The sequence below is a fragment of the Sebastes umbrosus genome, chromosome 3 (genome assembly GCF_015220745.1).
Source record: "Sebastes umbrosus isolate fSebUmb1 chromosome 3, fSebUmb1.pri, whole genome shotgun sequence".
Taxonomy (NCBI): Eukaryota; Metazoa; Chordata; class Actinopteri; order Perciformes; family Sebastidae; genus Sebastes; species Sebastes umbrosus.
The window spans coordinates 437087-459088 of NC_051271.1; the positions used below are offsets into that span (position 1 = coordinate 437087).

General features: G+C 41.9%; 1 long non-coding RNA gene across 1 annotated transcript; it reads left to right on the forward strand.

The window, feature by feature from the left end:
• Positions 1-8151: 8151 nt before the first annotated feature.
• On the forward strand, positions 8152-21380 carry LOC119485052. The gene is made up of 3 exons (XR_005206173.1): positions 8152-8239; positions 12986-12990; positions 21368-21380. It is a non-coding gene; the product is annotated as an uncharacterized LOC119485052 (long non-coding RNA).
• Positions 21381-22002: the final 622 nt, after the last annotated feature.

Below are 22002 nucleotides of genomic sequence, written 5' to 3' on the forward strand. Positions count from 1 at the left end.
GGCCGGGTTCACCTTCACCAGCTGCTTCAGGACGGACGGCAGTGAAGGCGTCAATCCGGCAGCCAATAGAAAGGCGCGTAACACTGACGTAGCCCTGAGATAGCCAATGAGAGCACAGCAATGGATATAATATAATATTTATTTTTTTCCTTTTTATTTAGTTTTATTTATTTATTATATAAATATAAATATATATATATATATATATATATATATATACTGTATATATATATTATATATATACAACATATATTTAGACCTATAACCCCATAATATAATAATAATAATAACAACCCCCATAAAGCTTCTCGAGATAACTTCTGTTATGATTTGACGCTATATAAAATAAATTGAATTGAATTGAATTGAATAATTTATTATATCTTCAACTGTGCATTAACACTGCATATATTTATACATAACATTTAAACTAATATTCTTATTTTACACTATTCATATATTATCATATATTACTATTATTATTATTATTATTTGCATATATCCTATTATATTATTATATATATATATATATATATATATATATAATAATAATAATAATTAAAACTAAATAAATATAAAAATACAAAATATTATATATTATTGTGTATATATATATATATATATATATATATATATATAGGTAATATACAGTGGAGGAAATAAGTATTTGATCCCTTGCTGATTTTGTAAGTTTGCCCACTTACAAAGAAAAGAACGGTCTATATTTTAATGGTTTATTTTAACAGTGAGAGACAGAATATAAAAAAAAAATCCAGAAAATCACATCATATAAAAGTTATAAATTGATTTGCATTTGATTGTGGGGAATAAGTATTTGATCCTCTAGCAAAACATGACTCAGTACTTGGAGAAACGTTGTTGGTAAGCACAGAGGTCAGACGTTTCTTGTAGTTGGTCACCAGGTTTGTGAACATCTCAGGGGGGATTTTGGTCCACTCCTTTTTGCAGATCATCTCCAAATCCTTAAGGTTTTGAGGCTGTCGCTTGGCAACTCGAAGCTTCAGCTCCCTCCATAGATTTGATATGGAATCAAGGTCCGGAGACTGGCTAGGTCACTCCATGACCTTAATGTGCTTCTTCTTGAGCCACTCCTTTGTTGCCTTGACCGTATGTTTTGGGTCATTGTCGTGCTGGAAGACCCATCCACGTCCCATTTTCAGTGTCCTGGCTGAGGGAGGGAGGTTGTCGCCCAACATTTCCCGGTACATGGCCCCGTCCATCCTCCCTTCGATGCGGTGAAGTCGTCCTGTCCCCGTAGCAGAGAAACACCCCCAAAGCATAATGTTTCCACCTCCATGCTTGACGGTGGGGATGGTGTTCTCGGGGTTATAGCCAGCATTTCTCTTCCTCCAAACACGGCGAGTCGAGTTGATGCCAAAGAGCTCGATTTTGGTCTCATCTGACCACATCACCTTCTCCCAAGCCTTCTCTGAATCATTCAGGTGTTCATTGGCAAACAGACGGGCCTGTACATGTGCCTTCTTGAGCAGGGGGACATTGCGGGCGCTGCAGGATTTTAATCCGTTACGGCGTAGTGTGTTACCAATGGTTTTCTTGGTGATTGTGGTCCCAGCTGTCTTGAGATCATTAAGAAGTTCCTCCCGTGTAGTTCTGGGCTGATCCCTCACCTTTCTCATGATCATCGATACCCCACAAGACGAGATCTTGCGTGGAGCCCCAGACCGAGGGCGATTGATGGTCATTTTGTGTTTCTTCCATTTCCGAATAATGGCACCAACAGTTGTCTCCTTCTCACAAAGCTGCTTGCCGATGGTCTTGTAGCCCATTCCAGTCTTGTGCAGGTCTACAATCTTGTCCCTGACGTCCTTAGACAGCCCTTTGGTCTTGCCCATGGTGGAGAGGTTGGGATCTGATTGTGGACAGGTGTCTTTTATACAGGTAATGAATTGAGACAGTTGTCTTTTATACAGGTCACGAGTTGAGATTCGGAGTACTTTCTTAAAGCGAGAGGACTAATCTAACCGGTCTGTGGGGGCCACAATTCTTGTTGGTTGCTAGGGGATCAAATACTTATTTCCCACAATAAAATACAAATCAATTTATAACTTTTATATGATGTGATTTTCGGGATTTTTTTTTATATTCTGTCTCTCACTGTTAAAATAAACCTACCATTAAAATTATAGACCGTTCTTTTCTTCGTAAGTGGGCAAACTTACAAAATCGGCAAGGGATCAAATACTTATTTCCTCCCCTGTATATGGGTAAATATGGGTAAAAAAAATAAACATAGAACTATAAATGTATATACAAGTAGGTGAAAAAATAAATGCATATTTAAAAGCAACAAGCAACATCCAATGTCTATATACAAGTCAAACTGTTATGCAATAGTGCTGAAGTAAATATTTAATGATTAATCAATAGGTTATTCCGTTTATGAAGTAGGTGGATATACAAAGAGAGCCTCACCATCGCACAGACACAGAGCAGACACAGCAAAACAATATACAAAACACAAATGTTCCTAAAGATGTAAATGAGAGTACAGTATGTACACACTGCAACGATTATTATAAAATATATCATACTAATCCAGTAGTTACTTCTATATCTTCTGATCTGTGCTTTACATAAACATTGTGTGATAAGCAGTCAGATAAGCTGAGTCTGTGTTATCTAAACCATCAGACTGGTTTATTGATGAATATCTGACAGCATGCATGTTGTAAAAGTAGAACCTGAGATCGGCCATGAGAGGTCAGTGTGACCAAACAGAAGAAGGAGAGTCACAATGACTACAGTTTAAAACAGGCTTCATCAGCATGACTTCACAGTTTATTACAGCGTCTGGAGACCACATCAAGACGCTGGAACAGTTAGCCTGATCTCATTTGATAGGGTAGGTTTCAGTTTACATCATCATATTGCAGTATACTCCCTGCCACATGTCAAAAATGATTATATAGATTGAAAGAATGTAAAAGATTGAAAAATTAAATGGTCATTATAGTAACAGAATATTGATTCATATTTGATCAGCGCTGCCGAGTTTGACCGTTTGATCGGAGTTCATGAGTGATTGACAGCTGCCTCTGTTGAATGAACAGCCAATAGGAACGCTCTCTCTCTCTGAAATGACCTGTGATTGGTCAAAGTCTTCCGTCACGGGCTAGATGTTCTAAAGCCTGAAAACAGAGCCATGAGGAGGAGCAGAAGTCTAGTTTTCTCCCAGAACACTTGAATTATAATATGCTGAAAGGTTATTATGGGATGTTTGCCCAATGATGCCAAAGATATACTGCCTACTGCAGGTTTAACTTCTGTATTTTTCAACCACGACCCTATTTTCCATGTTTTTGTGTCTGACTAATTGCGACAACAATTTCTGAAACTGGTCCAGCATTGAGGGAGAATGCTGTAGACGGCGGCGGCTCACGGGCTGTAATGTAATCCTATTGGGGCAAGCTGGCACCGTCATTTACGTCCACTAAAAGTCCTTGTTTTTGCCATGACAGACTCTGATTGTCATTACCTCCGCCGAGGCCAAAGGCCTAGGAAGGAGGTGATGTTTTCATCGGCGTTGGTTTATTGGTTTGTTGGTTTGTTGGTTTGTTGGTTTGTTGGTTTGTTGGTTGGTTTGTTGGTTTGTTTGTTGGTTGGTTTGTTGATTTGTTTGTTGGTTGGTTTGTTGGTTTGTTGGTCGGTTTGTTTGTTTGTTGGTTTGTTGGTTTGTTGGTCGGTTTGTTGGTTTGTTGGTTTGTTGGTTGGTTTGGTGGTTCGTTGGTTTGTTGGTTGGTTTGGTGGTTTGTTGGTTGGTTTGTTGGTTTGTTGGTCGGTTTGTTGGTTTGTTGGTTTGTTGGTTGGTTTGGTGGTTCGTTGGTTTGTTGGTTGGTTTGGTGGTTTGTTGGTTGGTTTGTTGGTTTGTTGGTTTGTTGGTTTGTTGGTTGGCTGGTTTGTTGGTTTGGACGATAAACTCCAAAAGTCCGCGGTGGATTGAATGAAATGTTTTAGAGGGGTGGGGTGTGGCACAATGAACAATCCATTAGATTTTGGTGGCGATCCGGATCATGATCCAGCTTAAGGATTCTTTTTTAATAACTCCGCTCAGTGCATTAACACCACAGGCCACCACAGGGGGGCAGCGACGTACATGAAACCTGCCTTGGTGGAGGTCTGCGCTCTCCGAGTGCACTTCTAGTTATTATAAGCATCTGACATTGGATGGAAAGAGTCTCGCTCAAGAATAAGTCTCCTTCTGAAATCTGGCGAGGTGACGTGTTGCCATAAGACAACGGTGGAGACACTTATAAGAACAATCTGAGCCTGTCAGAGGCAAAAACAAACACTTTTAATGGACGTAACGTTACATTGACGCTGCTCACAGTTCGTTTCACAGCTGCAGCGTTCTTCCTCAATGCTGGACCAGTTTAAAAAATTGTTGTCCCCATTAGTTGCTTACCGGAGGACACAGAGGACCTGTCTCATGCTCTACTGTCAGGATATAGTGACCGTTTTATAGAAATTACTTTTTTAAATCATTTTTGCTCCATTTCTACCCACTGCTGCTTATACAGTATATACATATATACATACAGTACATACATATATACATACAGTATATACATATATACATACAGTACATACATATATACATACAGTACATACATATATACATACAGTATATATGCATACTGTTCTCCACCGCTCTGCTGCATACAGGCAGTCATGTGGACTCTTCTGCTTCTCCTCCTTCTCTCTGCTCTTAGGAAACGTTGTACAAATATCCAGGTGTGTTTCTCTCCTCTTCCTCTCTTCCTCTCTCTCTCTCTCTCTCTCTCTCTCTCTGCTGTTACTCTCTGTTGTCTCTAACACTCTCTTCCTCTCTCTCTCTCTCTCTCTCTCTGATCTGAAGTGTTTGATGAATAGCCTCAGCTTCAGGTCTGTATAGCCTCCACTTCCAGCCCTCCTGTAGCTAAAGTAGCATGTTTTTGTGTCAGTGAAGTGTGACTGTCTGACACATACACACACACACACACACACACACACACACACGCACACACACACTGAGTTAATACTGTAGTAAAACTCTAATAGAAACACTAGTACATATTCTCTCTCTAATGAGGCCAGACTCACCTCACCTTTCAAAAATGGCTAAAACTTAAATGGTTATCTCGTGTACAGCAGTACACACACACACGCACACACGCACACACACACACACACACACACACACACACACACACACATATTTCAGACTCCCCTCTCACTCTGTCACTGCCACAGATGATGATGATGAGGCCTCCTCCTCCTCCTCCTCTCCTCCACTTTTTCCTTTCCCTCTCCAGAAACACTCCGGTGAACCGTCAACAGTGTTGGATTTCAAAGGGGCGAGGGGCTAATGCTCCTGGATGAAGCTGATTGAGTCAATTTGTCGACATGATGGACATTTTGTGGCCTCGGCTGCTGCTCTGCTGCTGACTGCAGGCTATACGGGGCCGACAGAGAGGCCTTCAGAGAGGTTTCAGAGAGGTTTTCAGTGAGCGACGGAGAGCAACGACCTGCTGGACCAAACCTTGAATTTGTTAAGAATGTGAAGCTGAATCTGAGTTTCAGGTCCACCCCCTACCCCCTAATGGTAACCAGCTATCTGGGCCCACAGTGATGTGCAGCTACACTACAGCTAGTAATACGTTGCAGCTCTTTATGTCATATGTATGTAACCTACTTTCCTCATTTTTGAAGCTGCAAATTGACGGGGATCGAATGATACCACCTTCTCCCCTCCAGAGTTTAAAGGTCCAGTGTGTAACAATTAGGGTTGATCTACTGGCAAAAATGGAATATAATACTAATAAGTGTGTTTTCTTTAGTGTTTAATCACCTGAAACTATAAGTATCATTGTGTTTTCGCTACCTTAGAATGAGCCGTTTATATCTACATAGGGAGTGGGTTTGTTCTGGTTTCTACAGTAGAAACCAGAACGGACAAACCAAACTCTGACTCTAGAGAGAGACTTTAGCGTTTTCACGTCGGTCACCGTAGCTCTCCGACACGCTTGGCACACAGAAGAAGTTTCAGTTGGTTGCAATCTGCAACCTCACCGCTAGAAACCACCAGATCCTCCACACTGCTCCTTTAAGAGCCAGCAGAGACCACATGCTCATGCAGCGCCCCAACTAAAGAGTAGAAAATAAGCTTGACTAGAAATCCCCATATGATATTCTTTTATTAGGGCTGTCAAAGTTAACGTGATAATAACGCGTTAACGACAATTTGTTTTAAGGCCGCTAATTTCTTTAATGCATTAATGCAATCGATCATATGAAAGTACAAAACCATGTCATACTCCATGCAACAGCAGAACTATATGTATACCTGTCCAAAACACTTCTGCATCAACAGTCTCATGTTAGCACAGGCCTGCTGCTCGGCCGTAGTGTTTTAAATAGTAATGTTTTAGTGAAGATGCATGTGTTTGGGAAGTAGTGAGCGTATGACTGGATAAATGAGACTTGGATTATACTGTACCAGTTGTGTGAGAGATTGTAAACGGGTGTTTTGATATAGTTTTGCTGTTGTTAAACGCGGCCTCTATCTACTTCAATTCATCAAGACTTTTGATTCTCCGTTTACCGTGGAGGACTGGGAGATAAACTGAGTTTTCTTCAAGAATTCAAAGTAACACAGGGTGAGTAACTGATATACAAATGATTATTTTGAGGGGGGTACTTCTTTTAAATTAAGTTAAATTAACTTGTTGCTTTCCAGGTCACATCATGACGTGCTTTAGTCTGGAAGGACTTTTTCTCAACACAATCATGGCAAAAGAAACATCACATTACAACGAGGAAAATTGTGAATTGACCCACACAAAATGTAAGAAAGTTTCAAACACAGGAACTCGGAGGAGAAAATCATTTTTTGTGTCATTAATATGCAGAGAGAGTTGGTGAACTCAGCTCAGGGAAGCCACCTTGGTACACATATCCAGTTACTTATAGTAGTAGAACCAGCAGTGAAGTAGTACAAGTAGTATCAGCTGACTGGTGATTCCCTTCCTGTGCATCGCTCTCCTCTTTGCTTCTCTCTACTCTACATCTGCTCTGTTTTTATGGGTGTTTCTGTGTTCAGTATTATGTTGCTGTTTATATCTACAGATGTGTAAATGCATTCCTGTGTGTTTCTCCATGTGTGTGTGTGTGTGTGTGTGTGTGTGTGTGTCAGAGCTTGTCAGAGTGTGTGTTTTCTGAATCTGTGTTCCACTAAAGCAGCTGTCAGAGCAGCGCTGGCTCTCGTCTCCCTCTGGGGGGGTCGGCCTGTCAACTCGTCCCACTGACGGCTCCCCTCTCTCAGCCTCGCCGCGCCTCGCCTCGGCTGGCCCCGGGCCGCTTACCGTGAGTGTGTGTGTGTGTGTGTGTGTGTTTTACTCCTTCTGGGGCCTCGGCAAATCTGATAATTACTGACCTGACAATGAATCACCCCTGACCTCCCCCCCTACCCCCGCCCGCCCTCCATCCACCCACTGACACCCCCGTGTCCAGACCTCCCCTATAGGCGCTGAATGGTCTCCACAGGCTCGCAGCTTAACACAGACGTACAGTGGCTGACACGCATGAAAGGACACACTAGACTTTAACATATATGAGACACACACACATACACGCACACACACACACGCACACACACGCACACACACACACACACACACACTGAGCGTTTCCTCCAGATTCCTCAGATGTTTCACACATGAAACATGGAGAGGAATGAAAACATCTGAAGCTTGAAAGAAAGATTTGGCGGGAGGTGGTGTGAGTGTTGGAGGGAGCCTGAGAGTCACTATGCAGGTGCTTTACCCCTATATGCACTACACACACACACACACACACACACACACACACACACACACACAGAATGAGGGCCTTGGTGCAGGATAACGGGTGTTGACTGAGAACAAGCAGCTGTAGCAGCTTCTGTTTTTCATGCTGGAGGAAATCAGATTATCCGGTCGCTTTTTTTCACTAGAATTAGTATTATTATTATAATTTCTTCCTGTGGATGGTTTTTGGTTTTCAACGACTACCTGCATCCAGTGGAGCGTTCATGGACAATGGGAAATTCTAAAGTGGAAGTCAAGAGTCAAGGTCATTTGGTGTCTGTTGTTTTGCCCCTTTTCCACCTGATTCAACTGTTATCAGGCCATTAAATACAGTATGCGTCATCAGTCGCTATCAGCACCATAGATGTGGGTCAGTAGGGGCCAACTACACCTACTACGTTATAGAAGTGAAACTTAAAAGCAACACGTTCTGACACGTAAAACTGAATAAAACGTCACGTTATCAACACAAACAAAAATACTTCTTTAGGTTTAGACAACAAAACTACAACTTCTTTAGGTTTAGGCAATAAAACTACAACTTCTTAAGGTTAAGGCAGCGCCTGAATTCGTCTTCTGCTCCTGTCATAATTACTACGGTCACTAGAGGTTGCTGTTGTGTTCTTTTATACCTTCTTTCTGTGATCTATCATGTGAATAGATGATAAAACCTACTAGTGGGTGTAGTAGGCCCCTACTGACCCACATCTATGGGGCTTATAGCGACTGATAAACCTTTTCAATAGCCTGACAACAGACTAATCAGCTGAATTAGTGAATGGACAGTGAAAAGGATGAGATGTGCTTCCAGAGGGCTTCATTTCTTAGAGGAAATCATTAAACTTCCCTGAATTAAACTGTCAGACTCAAACTGGCAACCTTCAATTATCCAACAACCAACAACTCTTCTTCTCTGCGTCGTCCTCGAGCGCTCCTCTTCCCGTCTCGTCTCCTCTCTGTCGGGGTGAGACCCGATGACAGGACGGGCCTCTGGTCAAACAAACAGCCGACACGCTGCTGCTAAAGGCCGTCAGTCAACAGTCTCCTCCCGATCTGACCTGTGACCCTGTCCGCCACGTCCTCCACCTCCTCCACCACCTCCTCCTCCTCCTCCTCCTCCTCCTCCTCCTTCACCACCTCCTCCACCTCTGCCTCCACCACCTCATCCACCTCCTCCTCCTCACAGACCCAGGTCTTATTTGTTGATGTGTACGCAGCGACACAGATCACTTCCTGTCAGAGATCACCCAGACTCAACACAGACAAGAACACAGAGAGAGTGCATGTACTGAGACATACGGTACATGCACACACATACACACACACACACACACACACACACACACACACACACACACACACACACACACACACACACACACACACACACATGTCTTGATCCCGGCTCAGCAGTGTAAATTACCGTGTTGACAAGTTGTTGTGCGAACACATCTGACAGAGGAGGAAGTGAGTCCTATAGCTCACTGACAGACCACAGCCCATTAACTGTCTACAGCAGCACATCCACAGAGACGCTGAGACAGTCCAGGGACGTCCTGACCAGAGACGCTTCAGGGACACTCGGAGGTTCCCTTCTTCTTTTTTACTGATGTGTCAGTTAGTAGTATCAGTGGTTCACCTTCAGCAGAAGCTGCTGTATCGTTTCTTTAATGCTTTTATTGGAGAGCAGATCGCAGAGAGCTGACGGGACATCAGGAGAGAGAATAAAGAGTCACGGCTGGACCTGATCCAGGAACGATGAGACCATGTGGCCATGCAGCGCCACAGCTCTTATCCATATTCCTTATGTACTAATTAGCCATACTGATTATCTGCTGCTGTCTGAGAGCTGCATCACTCCACCAGCTTCCTGCCATCACCACCACAAAGTCACATTAAAAGTCTGGATCAAAAAATAAATCAGGGCCGTCAAACGCGACGATAACACGTTACAGTAAATTTGTTATAACGCCACTAATTTCTTTAACGCATTAACGCAACTTGCGATTCAGTTTAAAAGCTAGAGTGAAGATACTGGTATCATAACCAGAAAACCTGATGAATCCATTGGTACCAACCATGTCATGCTACCATGTCGGGAAGGAGGTTAAATAACGCTCCAAAGTAAGGCAAAATTTGGGCGAGGAAAAACTGTCATGTCCATTTTCAAAGGGGTCCCTTGACCTCTGACCTCCAGATCATCCATCCATCCATCTTCAACCGCTTATCCGGGATCGGGTCGCGGGGGCAACAGCTCCAGCAGGGGACCCCAAACTTCCCTTTCCCGGGCCACATTAACCAGCTCTGACTGGGGGATCCCGAGGCGTTCCCAGGCCAGAGTAGAGTTAGACCTCCAGATCAGTGAATGTAAATGGGTTCTATGGGTACCCACGAGACTCCCCTGAAAAACATCTGAAAATGTCCAAAAATTGTCTGAAAAATATGAAAAAAAGTCTGAAAAATTGTTTTTCAAAAATTCTGAAAAAAAGTCTAAAATATGTCTGAAAATAAAAAAAAATATTGAAAATAATGTCTGAAAAATATTTTAAAAGAAATGTCTGAAATTGTCCAAAAAAAGTAAAAAAAAGAAATTAAAAAAAAAATCTAAAAAATGTCCGAAAAAAGTCTGAAAAAAGTTAAAAAAAAAAAAAAAGCCCCTTGACCTCTGACCTCCAGATCAGTGAATGTAAATGGGTTCTATGGGTACCCACGAGTCTCCCCTTTACAGACATGCCCACTTTATGATCATCACATGCAGTTTGGGGCAAGTCATAGTCAAGTCAGCACACTGACACACTGACAGCTGTTGTTGCCTGTTGGGCTGCAGTTTGCCATGTTATGATTGGAGCATATTGTTTTATGCTAAATGCAGTACCTGTGAGGGTTTCTGATCAATATCTGTCATTGATTTGTGTTGTTAATTGATTTACAATAATAAATATATACATACATTTGCATAAAGCAGCATATTAGTCCACTCCCATGTTGATAAGAGGATTAAATACTTGACAAATCTCCCTTTAAGGTACATTTAGAACAGATACAAAATGTGTGATTAATTTACGATAAATCACGATTAACTAGTGATTAATCGCAATTAAATATTTGAATCGATTGACAGCCCTAAAAAAATTAATAAATGCCTTAAGGTGCATCTTTTAAAACAAGAATCATATTCATCATGTGCTTCGCCAACTGTAAAATATTGTCTGTTAAATCATATTATCTCTGCAGTGAACCCAGACGTCTTTGATTGACTGGATGTGCAGTCGTACCTCGTCCACGCTGGCTGGTATCCATGAACTCTCCCATGGCTGGCGTCTGCCCTCGGCTGACTGATGGCCTCATTGTTGCCATCCCAACCGGTTGCTGTCAAGGTTACTGAGCTGCAAGATGGCCCGACTCAGGGAACAGCTCCTATTTTTGGTTCTTCAGGGCCACTTTGTGAGGCCTCGCCAGCAGCTGATGGGAACTGGACCGAGAGCGTGTTCATGCAACGCTGAGACACGGCAGGATTCTGCAGATTCTCTCCACTAGAGGGCGTCTCTCTTTAAAACACAGCAAGACGAAGCTCATAGAAGGACAACATGAAGACTTCTGACACTCAAACATGTCAAACAGAAGAGGAAGATGGAGATAAACTCCTCCAGCAGACTGAATCAGTGGAGGAGGAGAACAACCCACAAGAGCACTAAAATGTATCAGTAAAACACTCAATCTAGTGCATTTTTCTCATGTCAAATTGAACAATTCAACAGTTTTGAAAATATATTTCTTTCACTAAAGCATACAGGGAGCAGCTTAGAGTAAATCATCTTATCATTTTAAAATCAAAATCCAGAGCATTAATAAAGCATCACACAACTATTGTCTATGTAAAGATTTAGAGTCGTAATGTCTACCTGAGCAGAGAATGAAGTCTCTGTGTGTGTTGTAATCTGAGCTTCTCTGTGCTTTGTTGCCGGGCCGACCGTGCATGCCTTTTAGTGCATGTGAGTCCCAGTGGCTCTCATACGGCGGCTACAGCTGTTAACGCCGTCCCGACCGACGGCATTTTCCTGGTAACGTAGCACCCGCCCTCCGGTTCCCCCTCCGGTGGTTCCCCCTCCGGTGGTTCCCCCTCCGGTTCCTCTTCCGGTTCCCTCTCTGGTTCCCCCTCCGGTTAACACTGTTCAACGTATTCTCATACAACCATCTTACAATTCCTCATTTTTTGTGCGTTTTCCTACCGATGTCCAACGTCAGGTCCTGCTCCAGTCTTTTCAAAATCTCCCGTCTTTACGGGGAACAACTTGGTTAAGTTTAGGCAACAGAACTCCTCACGTAGTTAGGTTTAGGAAAAGATCGTAGTTAAGTTATGCCAAACCGTAAGTAGCATAACTTCAGTACGGAAGTTCTGTGCCAAAAACGACTTAGTCAGGTTCAAGAAAAGATCGCAGAAGTGGCGTAACAAGTTACACGACGAATAAATCAACGTTGACTTCTGGTTTCACGTGGGACACAAAAAGCGTCTCCTGGGCAAAACAATCTGGTGCTTTTTGAGCCGTCCATCCAGCCCGACCTCCTCCCTACGCGCCGCTCGCCGCTCGCCGCTCGCCGCTCTCTGTACTTGTTCTCAATAACGTGGATTACATACGAATTGATCTCGTGGGATTCACACAGATTACAGGGCATTACTTTTCGTAGGTGTAGCTACGAACGTTGTATAAGAACAGAAAAAAAACTATAATAAGAATAAATAAATGAAAAATAAAAAAATCAAGCATCGTCTTTATAAAACTTGTTATTAACTGACAAGATAAAATTCATGATTTTATGAAACAACTTTGATAAGAAATTAAATCTATAATCCACAAAAGGTTCAAAAGAAAAATGAGAAAGAGAAGATTAAAGTATTTTAAATTCTAGTGATCCCAACGTTTCCAAACACGTCCAAGAAATCTGGAATATTTCCCTCAGAGGGAACGGAGCAGGGAACCAACAGCTGTCTGCATGTTCTCTGGGAACCACAAACTGGGACCAGTACCAGTGTGTGGAGAGTGATGGTGTTCTGCTGGTGAGACCTTGGATCCTGCTGTGCTGCGTCTGCTGAACAGCACACAAGGCTGCAGCTGCAGCAGTGTGTGTGTGTTTATGTGGGACACTTTGGCCCCATATATATATTTTATGTGTAGTTTACTGTCCCCAAACATTTTGTGAGAAAAGCATTTCTTGTCCAAAAAGCCCCACAGCGTGGCGGCCCAGCGCTGAGCTCTGCAGCTCTTTATTTACAGCGTTGGCGTGTGATGGAGGAGCCACGGCGTCTCTCCCAATAACAGATTGTCATTTTGACGGCGACGCCACAGGAGGAGCGAGCAACAGCCCGAGTCCATCCCTCTGAAATACTGTTTACTCCCGGGAAGGTCACAAGGCCGCATCAGAGCACAGGGACACACACTCCAACACACACACACAGACTGGTTATGTTTTCTATATGCAGATTCATTACCATGTTATGTGTTGAATGCTTTCATTAAATAAAGATTTAAAGCTTCTAACCGTATTAATTAATCAAGTAAACTGTCCTTTAAATAAAGGAAATATGAGCGATCGATCATCATTTGCCGTGTCAGCTCGTTATTCGGTGTATTTCAGTCTGCAGCAGTGAGGACTCATGGGAGTTTTAAAGTGCCGCTGCAGCACGATCAATCATAAACAGTCTATAGATAGATGTGTGTACAGCCACGAGAACATGCAGATACACACACATACACACAACAAGACGACTTCCTCTCACATGAGTTATAGCCGCTCCACAATAGCTCCAATAATAGTTTCCCATGTCTTCGCTTGATGACAGCGGCGACCCCTCGCTGACCTTTCGGTTCTGGTCGCGGGGGGCGCTCGTCGACTTCTGCTTTCATTCATACCAACGAGGCCGTAAACAGACGGAGCAATGAGGAGGTTTAAAACCGGACCGGACCGAGTCGCTGCAGGATGCCACCTGTTAGGACGAGTAAAGAAGAGAGACGGGGGTTTATATCTGAGGTAGTTTAGCAGTGGGAAGATATTGATGAATGAATTACAATTACAATGAAACCATGTTTAAGAACAACGCCAACATTAAAGGACAGGTAACACAGTTTAAGGACCTGACGGTCGGCCGTCGGACAGTTTGGGAACGACGGTGAGCGTTAGTGTCCCGCACCGTCGCCTCTAGTCTGCTTGTATCGGAGGTCTTTCGCGGCGGAGCCCATCGGTGAGAGAAATCACTCTGATTGGCTGTTTAGCTTCAACAAAACAGAAGAGAAGAGAAACGGAAGTGAGAAAAGCAAGCCAACGAGTAAAGTCAAGACGGTTCTCATGTTTCATCTTCATCTCATCTGACCAGTATCAGATCCGTCTCATACATCGCCCTGTAGGCTCCAGGTTTGATGACCAGTTCATCATTTTTAATTCATCATATTGAATAAATGATCAACCTTATATTTTATTATAATTACCAAATAATACAGGAGTGTCTATGTTGTTGCTACTTAAACAAACAAATGGTTTGAAGCCACCATATAATTCAACGTATCATTGGTATTTATTCTTTCACGTCCCAAAAACAAACCCCAGATTGTTCTAGCTACTTCACCACACTATAAAAAGTGAGTAAATAAAGTTTAGAGCTTTTTTATTTTCTTTTTTGCTCAGTCCAATGTGGATTTCACATTAAAATCTCCATCGACATGTAAACGGTGCATCAGGGATTAAAGTTTATTTAGAGATAAACTGAACTCATCCTCCGTAAAGACGCTGAGTCACCACAAACATTCATTTAACCTCAAAAGCTAATCTGAGACCACGAGAGGGAAATCACCCCGACTGATCTTCAGTGTTATCCGACACGCCGTAAATCTGCAGAGAAACAGAGACTCTTATTTATATCTCTATTTTATATCTCCCTTATTTCAGGTCTCTTGTATGGTATTAAATAGTTTTTAAAACTGTTGTTATGTGTTGTCATTTTCTATTTTAACTAGTTTTTCGAGTGTGTTTCATAGTATGAAATGCATTCTGTAATAAACACAATGAATTTTGCACAATTATAATGAAATTAAACCATCATTTGTATATTAAAATTGTAAATAACTTCACCTGTATATCTTCATAATACTCTTATACATATTAACCTTAACGTTCTGCTGACTCAGTAGATTCTTTTAAAGGTCCGTTAAAGACTCACCTGTTCAGACAGGTGTTTGAGTAGCCTGGTATGTATTTATGTATTTACTGTGTATATTTCTCTATGCATTGTGTTTTAATTAGTCATTTATTAATCACATGGCTCCTGTGGACATTTTTATATGAATTATTCTTGTATGTTTTTTTATAATGATCTTGTAAAGCACTTTGTGATGTTATGTCTGCGCTATATAAATACATTTTATACAATATTTCATCAGTATGCAACTTAGACTTAGAACTCTTATTCATCAGAATATAACACACGTCAATCCTTTGCACTTTAACTGCACCTGTATGTATGTATATATCTATTTATATACACCCCGTACTGTATATCCTCATTGTCTTAATCAGCACTTTATTGGTTTGCACTCTGGTTAGATGTAAAACTGCATTTCGTTGTACTTGTATTATGTGCAGCTTTGACAGCTTTTGGTTCAAAATGTTCTGAGTAAAACTACATGTTGTGCAAAAGAAATTTAATTTGCTTAAAATGCAATTATTTTTTTAAACAAAATTAACTTTTTTTTAATCACTGCTGCTAGAAAACAGTATTTAAAATTGCTGCATGGACAGAAGTTGTTGCAGTGTATTTTTTACAGTGTATTTATACCAATACATATTAATCACATTAAACATTTTCTGAGTACATTTCTTAATTAAGCAGCACAGAATTCACTCCAAAGTATGTTGATTGACACAAAATGAATCAAACTGAATGAATGAATTAAACTAATTAACTGATCATTTTGTGATGAGACATTCGATAACCTCGGAGATTCATCAATTAATTGAAATAAAGATTGACAGACGAAGTGAAAATATTGCGCTGAATGAAAGAATTGGTCATTTGCAGCCCCACACGTGATTTATGTACATAATTCATTCTGTAACACAACATTTTATAGCATTAAATGAACTTCAGAGCACAAACTGCAGCATGTGAGACTCCATGTGAAGGAAGAAACAAGATTCTCTGCTTGACATGAAGAGCAGCAGCACAAACACCCCGAGTCGGACTACTATCAACGCTGCAGCCCTGCTGGCTGCTGCTGCTACACACCTGCTGGCTGTCTGTGATGTGAGCGTCTGCTGGGTCCGGAGGGAGTCCGGAGGGAGTCTGGAGGTTTCCCACATCCTGCGACAGCTGAGCTCCCAGGTGCCCCGGCTCGGTCCTGGAGGGCAGGAAGTGTCGGGACATTTTTTTCTCCTCCTGCAGAGAGTCGACGGGGAAATGATCCGTTAAACAGACGGAAGAGCTGAGAGAGACTCAGAGGAGGAGGAGAAGGAGGAGGGACGGTTTCATTTAGCTGATGGAGGGAGGTGTAGTCTTGTATTTTAATGAGGGGAGTTTGCTCCATGTGGAGGTCAGAGGTCAAGGTAAGGGACAGAACAGCAAGCCAGGAGCTGGAGGGGGTTCAGTGTCTTGCTCAAGGACACCTCCGCAGGGTGGATGCATGTCGTCTCCCTCCTCACTCTGCTACTTCAACAACATGTTGATAGTTTCTCCCAACTGGACCAGTTATCACTTTCCTCCACGTTGAGGTCGCTGCAACACGGAGTGGTGTGACTCGTGACGATTGTAAACAGTAGAAATGACATGGGACAAAGTAATCGGCTCTGCAGCTCTGCAGCCCTGCAGCCCTGCAGCTCTGCAGCTCCGCAGCCCTGCAGATCCACAGCTCTGCAGCTCCGTAGCTCTGTAGCTCCGCAGTTCTGTAGCTCTGTAGCTCCGTAGCTCCGTAGCTCCGCAGTTCTGTAGCTCTGCAGCTCCGTAGCCCTGCAGCTCTGTAGCCCTGCAGCCCTGCAGCTCTCAGGTCTGCACATTAGAATGAAACGTGACTCAGGGCGCTACATACCGTCACATCACAGCGTCAGAAGATGGCCGACACTTCCCCCTCAGATGCAGAGAGAAAGAACGCTGTCATGACTACAGCTCTCTGATCAGTTGGCAAACACACACACACACACACACACACACACACACACACACACACCGAGCAGTGAGGACAGGCCTGTACATGACGTGTGTGTCATTCTTTCTCTGTTAGGCCGAGGACTATTTCAGGGTGTGGACAAAGAACGTAGAGTGTGTGTGTGTGTGTGTGTGTGTGTGTGTGTGTCTGTGTTTGTGTGTGTGTTTGTGTGTGTGTGTGTGTGTGTGTGTGTGTGTGTGTGTGTGTGTGTGTGTGCATTAAGCCCCGTCCACTGCACACTGGCAAACATGTCAATCAAACCATCAGCACTGCACGACTACTGGCTCCTGTCAAGACTTCAAACTACACAGCTCCTTTAAGCGTGCATGCGTGCGTGCGTGCATGCGTGCGTGCGTGCGTGCGCGTGCGTGTGTGCGTTACCTCTGCTATGATTAGACCTGCAGAATCATTCCTCAGATATATTAGCCGCTTAATCCAGAGCAGGTCAACGAGGTCACACACAACCTGCTGCTGCCTGATGAAGACACACACACACACACACACACAGAGTGTATATGTACACGCATGACTTACACAACATGCTAAACACATGTTGAGACTGACTGATATATTTTTCCTCCCTTACAGACAAACACATGAATGTTTGCATGTAAAACATTAATCACATATTTATCACCAGTAGAACTTCGTTCTCATGTGAGTTTCTAATGTTAATGAAATGCATCATGAGAATGAATTTTATCTCACGTGTAATAATAATTATTATTATTTACATTAAATAGTAATGACTATTATTATTTATATTAAATAATAATAATAAATAATGTTATTTTTTATATAAATAATTATAATTATTATTATTTTATGTAAATAATAATAATATTAAATATTATTATGATATCATAAATATTTCACTTCACATCAATTTCACATGTGCAGACTTTTTTTTTTACAATGATCCGTCAAATGTGGTTATTAAAAATGTGCACGAAGGCAGGATTATTTTGCAGTTGAATAAACTTTAAAGTATTAAAGGTGACACAAGCTGTCAGGCAATTCAAAGTACTTTACAGGGATATTAATAACATATTAAATATATTAAACACTTGATGTGAAGGAAACAGTAAAATAGCATTTAAATGACAATAAAAACAGAACGCCAGAACAATCTAATAAAAAGTTAAAGATAAGAAAGAAATTGCATTTTAAAAAGTAATAAAAAAGTAAATATATTTGAATAGTAGATTCAGTTGAAATAAGATGAATAAATAATAATTATAAATAAAAACACAAATGTAACCTTTATATTAATTAAGCAAAATAAGCTTCAAAATAACAAAACAAATAACTTATTAAACGTGAATATTCTGTAATTACTAAATGCAAATATGGTCAACACATGATTTGATGTGAACAGACAATATTTAATGAACATGAGCTCTCTATATGTAGATTAAATAAACAAAATGTGTTTGAATATTATTAATATTAATATTCTCATGACGCCTTTATCAACTGTTAAAGTTTATTTAATGTTTGATAAAAGTAATAAGACATTTCCTTCTGTTGTTGTTTTAGATTAAAATATTCACTTGAATTTAAACGTTTTCACAAAATAAGTTCCATCAAAATGAGTCAAAACAACGAATATTGGAAGTCTGTTATTTGCTTGTTTCTTACATATAAACTCTGTATTTCAGCCACTTTGACTCTGTGATGATTCGTGCAAAACAGAAGCTGAAATAAACATTTCTATTTTTGCTTCAGATTCATCAGATTCATCTTTATGTCTCTATTTGACATATATAAACATTAGACAGCCTGTTCACAGACACTGAGAGTTGAAAATGAGTTTCTAAGAGGAAACCAGGAGCTCAACTGTTGGATTTAACTCTTTAAGGATATTTGAGTAAAGAAACAAAACACAGGATGAACAATGGACCCGACACACACACACACACACACACACACACACACACACACACACACACCCTGGTATTAATGGCGTATCAGATGGAGGCCTGCCAGCATCATTACACGCCTCTAAGACTAATTACACGTCCAACAGGCTCATTAGCTGATTCACTGGATTCAGTTACAGCATCAAGTTCAGCTCAGAGGAAACTCAACCTCACACACACATCACATGTACTGTACAGTATAACACACCCTTCACACATAGCCCCAGATAGTGTCCTGATGCATACAGGTAAACATCCACACACACACATATGCAGGTATGTAACACACACGCTTTCCAAATAGCTTCAGGGAGACGAACCTGCTGATCCACTTCCTGTCAGGAGGATTTCTGATCAGCTGAAAACTCTGTTTTCTTCCTTCCTTCCTTAACGATTCAGGGTCAGTCCACATAAATACATAACACATATCTCAGATGAGATTATATTTGCTGAGTACGAGGAAGTTGACTCCGCTTTTATGAATCTCTCTCAAATCTATAATGATATGAAGCCTGCAGAGTTTAGTTTACTGGTTGACTGAGAAAACAATGAAATCTCTGTACAAATGGTTTTCTGTTTGGGAACTCTCCCGTGATCGATGGATGGATAAGACTAGAGACCTAGAGCCTTCAGGGGATGGATGGATCAAACTAGAGACCTAGAGAATTCAGAGGATGGATGGATCAAATTAGAGACCTAGAACATTCAGAGGATGGATGGATCAGACTAGAGACCTAGAGCATTCAGAGGATGGATGGATCAAACTAGAGACCTAGAGAATTCAGAGGATGGATGGATCAAATTAGAGACCTAGAACATTCAGAGGATGGATGGATCAGACTAGAGACCTAGAGCATTCAGAGGATGGATGGATCAAACTAGAGACCTAGAGCATTCAGAGGATGGATGGATCAAACTAGAGACCTAGAGCATTCAGAGGATGGATGGATGGATCAAACTAGAGACCTAGAGCATTCAGAGGATGGATGGATGGATCAAACTAGAGACCTAGAGCATTCAGAGGATGGATGGATCAAACTAGAGACCTAGAGCATTCAGAGGATGGATGGATGGATCAAACTAGAGACCTAGAGCATTCAGAGGATGGATGGATCAAACTAGAGACCTAGAGCATTCAGAGGATGGATGGATCAAACTAGAGACCTAGAGCATTCAGAGGATGGATGGATCAGACTAGAGACCTAGAGCATTCAGAGGATGGATGGATCAGACTAGAGACCTAGAGCATTCAGAGGATGGATGGATCAAACTAGAGACCTAGAGCATTCAGAGGATGGATGGATGGATGGATCAAACTAGAGACCTAGAGCATTCAGAGGATGGATGGATGGATCAAACTAGAGACCTAGAGCATTCAGAGGATGGATGGATCAAACTAGAGACCTAGAGCATTCAGAGGATGGATGGATCAAACTAGAGACCTAGAGCATTCAGAGGATGGATGGATCAGACTAGAGACCTAGAGCATTCAGAGGATGGATGGATCAGACTAGAGACCTAGAGCATTCAGAGGATGGATGGATCAGACTAGAGACCTAGAGCATTCAGAGGATGGATGGATCAAACTAGAGACCTATAGCATTCAGAGGATGGATGGATGGATCAAACTAGAGACCTAGAGCATTCAGAGGATGGATGGATGGATCAAACTAGAGACCTAGAGCATTCAGAGGATGGATGGATCAAACTAGAGACCTAGAGCATTCAGAGGATGGATGGATCAAACTAGAGACCTAGAGCATTCAGAGGATGGATGGATCAGACTAGAGACCTAGAGCATTCAGAGGATGGATGGATCAAACTAGAGACCTAGAGCATTCAGAGGATGGATGGATCAAACTAGAGACCTAGAGCATTCAGAGGATGGATGGATCAAACTAGAGACCTAGAGCATTCAGAGGATGGATGGATCAGACTAGAGACCTAGAGCATTCAGAGGATGGATGGATCAGACTAGAGACCTAGAGCATTCAGAGGATGGATGGATCAAACTAGAGACCTAGAGCATTCAGAGGATGGATGGATCAGACTAGAGACCTAGAGCATTCAGAGGATGGATGGATCAAACTAGAGACCTAGAGCATTCAGAGGATGGATGGATCAAACTAGAGACCTAGAGCATTCAGAGGATGGATGGATCAGACTAGAGACCTAGAGCATTCAGAGGATGGATGGATCAGACTAGAGACCTGATCATTTATAACTAAATGATATCAGTATCTCATATCAATGCATCAATGTGTCTGACTCTCAGTGACCCAAATACTTTAATGGGTTTTATTAAGAGTGATAAAAAGGTGAATCAAAGTGGGACTAGAGCTCTGCAGCGTTCAGAGAGATGAAGAGCTTGTAAATGTCTCCACTGTGGAAGTGAAAGTGAAAGTTAATGGCAGGAAGCTTCTCTGAGAAGCAGCAATAAACATCCTCCGTCCTCCGCCCTGCTGTCATTATGAGGCCGTAAGGATGACAGACTCCCGAGCAGCGGCGGTGACCCCCCGGAGTGACCCCCCGGAGCCTCTCCAGCTGGGAGCCCCTCCTGGGGCCCCCGGTGGTCCAAGTGATCTATTGCCGGTGTCCGGGTCCCGCCTGAGCGCGGCGCTCCGGAGGCCCGTGTTTAGCCTGATCCAGGATCCAGGAAACAGGCCCTTCCTCCGGCTAAACACAGAGAGCAGCTCTCCGGGCAGCGGCTACAAGTCAATACATTAAATCAGTAAAAGCAGCAAAAGATAAAAGAAAATAATCAATAAATAAAAAGTATATCCTCTGAAATTAAATGTAATACTTCTACTATGTTTCTAACCCTCCAGGTAACATGTAAATAGAAGCATTTCTTCAGAAAATAAAATAAAAGTGCACTTTAAATAATGAATTTATCTTCATATTAGGCTACTCAACTAATGCAGTCCATCCTAACTACACAGGAAAAAATATACAAACAACAATTTAACACCATAACGCACCTATAAGAACACACACACACACACACACACACGCACACACACACTC